We start from the raw sequence: 5627 nt of genomic DNA, 5'->3' as shown, positions 1-5627 counted from the left end.
TCTGGTGTGTCAATTTGTAATTTATTGCTCTCTGTCACGTGGGGAACGATTCAATCCCTAATGGACGATTTCTTTACACTACAGAGTGAGCAAATATAGCAGCACATATATTATTCCGTGGAGCGTGTTTGTACAGTAACAACACCAAGGACTACCACGTGACTGCTTTCTCGAGATCGGCCACCATTACTGTTCGTAAACCTTTGGGATAGGAAATCGTGCGTCGTACGATTTGACGATGGGTCCTGTTTTCACCTGAATAATAACTGTGGTTTCTTTGTCAAATGCACAATGGTCACCACTGCGGTAGTGAAGTCATTTGAAGCAAGGTATGGGACGGAAAGAAACCCTCCCCCCGCCTTTGTGTTGGTCATTGTTTGATCGGAATCTTAGGAATTCTTTACAGACTTCTAGGGGGGGGATGTGTTAGGTAACAATAGTCTAGAGTGTGTATTGGGATTGGACAGGTAAGGGGGGTACCCCTCCGTCCCATATCTTGCCTGGTATAAGTAAAGTATGGTGTTTATCGTATGGCCCAGTAGTTGGTGTAAGCCCGAATGTTTTTTTTCTCTCATGCTCTTTTCCATTTATAAAGGACTGCCTGTGTAATGTAAACACTCGGGGTTAGCAGGTTAGCGTCGCGGTTCTTTCCTCGCTTTGAACCAATGAGGCCTGGGTTCGAGTCCCGTCTAAGTTGGCCCAGGCTTTAAGTGCATTTGGTTTCCAGTCCATACTCGCTGTCGCAGGTTTTTTCCTGCCTCTGAAACTGGACCTTCTTCCTGACTCCGTAATGTGATGCTGATGAATAAAGGTTATTAATAAACGTACTGTTATTGGTGCAAATAGCCTGAGTGGCTGGAAACGCCATTAAAACAAACGTAAACACACTGCGTCGTTTTGCACTCCTTGTCTCTTCGGCAGACGGTGGGCGACAGACGTCGGTTTACGTGGGCAGCGCAGAGCCGTAGGCCTATACAGATTTGCGACATGAGTGTCGCAACGGTGGAAACAAAATGTCGGTAGTGATGCGCCAGTGAACGCTGTAAAAAAAAGCCATTTTAGCTCCAAGGTCTGCGGAGTAAAGGCTAGTTCGAATTGTCCACACGGCACAGATATTGAACAGGGCTTGGATTCCCCCCCCCCGACACGCCCCATTATTCGCCTCATTCAGGAGAAAAAAAACGTAAGGCATTACCACGATTTCCGTACGATAAGGTGATCGGTTACACCCACCAATCTGTTTTATTCAGAGGCTGGTAACTGCTAATATTTTCGAGCTCTGGTTGGACAGATTTCTTTATAAATTAATGGTTAACCTGCACGGGTCAACAGTGTCGCATGCGCAGAAAGAACGGTTTGACGGAAGAACGGTTTGACGGAAGACCGGTGTGTCTTGCTCATACCAGGTGAGATCTGGCTCCCGCCTCGTTAAGTCCGTGTACTTGTACACCGACCTTATTCAGTCGCTTCTAGGACGGACAATCTAGATGAATTTTGCCGGCACACATCAGTCGCTGTCGCACGCACAAGAGAATTGACGGAGAAGCACTCTTTGCGCCGCGTGACAGCGACTTATGTCCACAGCACTCCGGCGGAGCCGACGGGCCTCCACGACCCGCTGCCTGTAGCGGGCCGCGTCCAGTGAACTTCCCCGGCGTCGAGGTGGCTTGCGAGCGGAAGCAAGCGGCGACGATGACCCTTTCGTGGCCGGAACTCTGTTGAATGCAGTTTAATTTGGGGGTCGTCATCTAGACATCCCTTTTTTTTCACCTTAGCTGTTTGATGATCCGCGTCTTCCTACCTTCTTTCGCAAAATGGAGAAAACTATAAACATGGCTAACCAACAAGAGGTCAACATTCTAACTTGCAAAAAATTTACCCGTTACATCCAAATAAAAAAAATTGAAAAAATACTCTGAATATACTGAAACACTACAAAAAGTGGGGTGTTCAGTGTAACACCCCCGGTGTTATCAGAGCACTACACCAACCCTTTTTACTGGTGTGAAAAAAAAAATTGGTGTTACTCGGTGTTACCTTTAACACCCTCCAGTGCACTGTAACACTTACAGGTGTGCAAAGTAACACCAGCGGTGTTAAAGTAACACCCTATGGTGTGGTCATTTGATAACATCAAAAAGTGTGGATTTTAACACCAGACTTTTTACAGTGAACTTGGCACCAGGATGATTTGGAATGAAGTAGATTCTCAAATAACTTGACTATGTAATATCGTGGAGGATATAATCCTTTGTCCCATCTCTCGACAGTTGGAAAAGTTCCACTGCATACATTTAACTCTTACAAATCGGCTACTCATGCGAGGGTTCGGTCGATTTCTGAATCGGTGGGTATGACACTGCCGAAAATCAACGGTTTGCACTTGAAAAATTCGACCTACGAGGGTTGAAAAAAAAACCAAATCTTTGGTAAATGCCACATCGGCGTGGGTCAGACGCATTTCATGGCTACCTTTTCGGGACGGGGCGAGCGTTAATGTCCATTTTCAATTTTGGAAAGCCTCACTATTTGATGAAAAACTTTGCATGGGAAACGATTTAGTTGAAAAGGTTCTGGAATGTCGCTTCCTAAAAGGCCCTTTTCGGAAGGTCGTCAGAAATGATGGTTAAAAATTGAGTCACCATAGCAACATCGAAACTCGTAAATAGATAATCTTCAGTCCTACTGTCACTTAAAAAAAGGCACACAGTTTTTGAGCCAACAAATGGCTTCACAAGTTTTGTATCCGTCCAAAATGCCCCGCATGACCTGTGATACATGCACGTCGCTCGAGGTAAGATTCTGAGCTGAGCTTTTCTGACCCAGATTCATGCTCAGCGAATAAAAAAATTATACCCTCAAGCAAAAATTCGGATAGCCTTGTAAATAAGGCACCACTTGAAACAACTGGATTCTAATTAAGACGTGTTAGTCAACGTTTACACTTTTTCTCCCCTGTATCGACACGTGTATAAAGTGCACTCACCCTATATAGGCCTAATCGTCGCAATGCATTTGCAATGACTATTGTAGGTCATGACGACCGGGGCAGCGCGTGTGAGACAGTGCGCGGATTTCAAACAAAAGCACCTGCGACTTGTAGTTGAACGGGATGGCCGGACAGACACAGTTTCCTAATTGTTCAATGAACAAATTCTATTCCCTGCGTGTTCGGAGAAACAAGGCTTCGCTCATATATACAGTATTTCAATAACAGATAACAAATTCGTATACAAACAGAAAATACAAAAAGGGGTTTTTCAAACATGAAAGTGGAATAAAAAGGCAACGGCACTACGTACCTAACATGTTTCAAATTTCATTTTGTGATCGGTATCTTTTTGTTAACTTTGTGATCAGTGTAACTGTGCAATTTCCACTAAACCTCCATACGGCTTTGACGGCTGCCTTTTCCGGTGCAGATGCCAAGCACAACCATCAGAGCCGTCAGGTACCCATACGTTCACACTCCAGTGATGAGACGGACAAGCACGGGTAATCGAAGTACAGTGACTCGCCCGAGCTAGGTCACCAGCCGCTGGATTCGAACCCTAACTAAATCGAAACTCCTCTGCCCTGTACAACCACTAAGGCTACACATTCCCACGAAATTCGACTCCAACTGATGGCAACGAGTACGTTATAATATAGATACCTTTCAGGCATTTCGTTTAAAAATGTGGATCACTTGCCTTTTTCTGTCAAAAAAGGGGGAAAATCGTAACTCCTCTGTTAATCGTACAGTGCAGACCACTGTAAAGATTTGTATACATGCGTGGCATACATAGTGTGGACCTCTGCACAAAAGAAGTCCACATAATGTAGGGTGCGATGGCGCTGTGTGGACTCGCACACGTCCACGCAATGTTTCCCCCTTCAGAGGCATTTTGGGGTCAAGGTTATCCGTGGCAAAATGAAGAGGAACAGTCCAGGAAATCATCATAAAAAATCCAGCTCGAAGGAGTTATCCTAGTTAGTGAAAAAGAAGCATTTTTCTCAAGTTTCCTTAACCACAGGAGAACAAAGTAATGTCCACACTTTGTATGTAAAACAGGTCTGTGTGTACGCTCTGAGGTTTCGCTGTAACACTCTCCCTGGAAAAGTATCTTTTTCTTAGTGTGTTTTCGTCTGCTTGTAGTCGGCTATCGAAGCTATCTATCGATGTAATCGGAGTGGAACGACGACCCGAAGGAGTCTACTTATAGTTGGCGATATTTAATACTAGTTATCTGTGATGTACTCACCGGCGTTCTCCGCACGGCGGGGGTGAATCAAAAACGACGCCGCATATTATGGGTTTCCAACGCAATTTGTATGAAATGATGTCGCCGCAATTACGACGTGCTGTGATCGAATCGCCCACACAGATCACTTCCCCTCGCCTCCGTGTGCAGACGAAGTGTCGAACAATACAATTTTTCCCTCGGATTAACCTGGAACGTTCTACATTTGGGGAGTGAGTGTTGACGGGCCATGGTCCCATTCAATGTGTCTAGAGCTCGTGTAAAGATTATTATGCCGATAGTTCGCACATGTGCAACGTGCGCCACGCAAGGCGAGCAATCGTAGCACGTTTCCAGCGTGGCCTGCGCCATACACGTAGCACACGTACGCCATGCCATATATGGCACGGGATTCCCCCTGCCGCCCCCTTAAAAGGAAACGACCCCACCATTTTTGGGAGTCAAACTGGCAAGTCCATTGCAGTTTACGGGGAAACCCTTTGACTCGCCCAGGCGTTTGTTTACGTAGACGCCTGGCCAATCACGAGTGAGGTCAAATCGAGAGGCAATTGATTGATCCTTGCGCGGGACGCATGAAAGGAAACACGCTATTGGCTCATTTCACCGTGATAAATTCACAACAGTATTTTCGATTACACGTTTCTTGTGCTGTTGGAAACAACTTAACAAGGAAAGTAAACAATCTACTAATTGTCGTCTTTACAAATCACACAAACAAAAATTGCTCCAAACAAAGGAGTTAGTTAAAAATGTTATTCCTTACGCCACGATAAACTGGTTCCCTGTTTATTAAAAAAATATGACAGGACCATAAAATTGTAGCCTCAACTAACGAAAAATAATACAACCCTTTTGTACAAAATTACCATAAATCAGTGGCGTATCGGGGGGGGGGGCGACTTGCCCCGGCCTCTGACTGATTTTTTTCACCAGACTTTTTTTCCCTTTTTGTAGTAAGAATACTTCTCAGGTGAGTATAGGTAAGAAAGTAATTGGTGTTTTATGTATCAAATATCAGAGTTGCTGACTCGAGTCATGTGACTTGGACTCGAGCCGTACTCGAGTGACTATTTTTGTGACTTGTGACTTGACTTGTAAATACCAGCTTTGACCTGTGACTTGACTTGGACTTGCAATAAATGACTTGTTACCAATCAAAGTCGCACGCTACTCGACCGGTCCCATATAAGCTATTCAGTTCACGCCCTACATAAAAAATGGACTTCGGCTTGTGCGGCTTCTACTTCACCCAGCTTCAGCTGTAGATCAGGGGAGCATGCATATCATGCTGCTACAATGCGTTGCGTTAACAGATGACTAGGATAAACAGCGCCCTCAATATGTCATTATTTCATCTCGACGCTTATTTCCGCCCTGCAAAGT

The 5627-nt window shown here is 45.0% G+C and overlaps 1 protein-coding gene across 1 annotated transcript in view; it reads right to left on the bottom strand.

Moving 5' to 3' along the window:
• LOC110975446 (uncharacterized) overlaps positions 1–4462 on the bottom strand; it is a 42679-nt gene extending 38217 nt beyond the window's left edge. Inside the window, exon 1 of the mRNA XM_087130591.1 lies at positions 4245–4462. The gene's annotated coding sequence lies outside the window, so the exon portion shown is untranslated. The remainder of the gene's footprint in view (positions 1–4244) is intronic.
• Positions 4463–5627: the final 1165 nt, after the last annotated feature.

This window comes from Acanthaster planci, linkage group LG20 (assembly GCF_054643075.1).
Source record: "Acanthaster planci isolate LZ-2023a linkage group LG20, COTS_SCS, whole genome shotgun sequence".
Lineage (NCBI taxonomy): Eukaryota > Metazoa > Echinodermata > Asteroidea > Valvatida > Acanthasteridae > Acanthaster > Acanthaster planci.
Note: the sequence above shows the minus strand (reverse complement) of the source record. Positions and strands in the feature narration are given on the sequence as shown.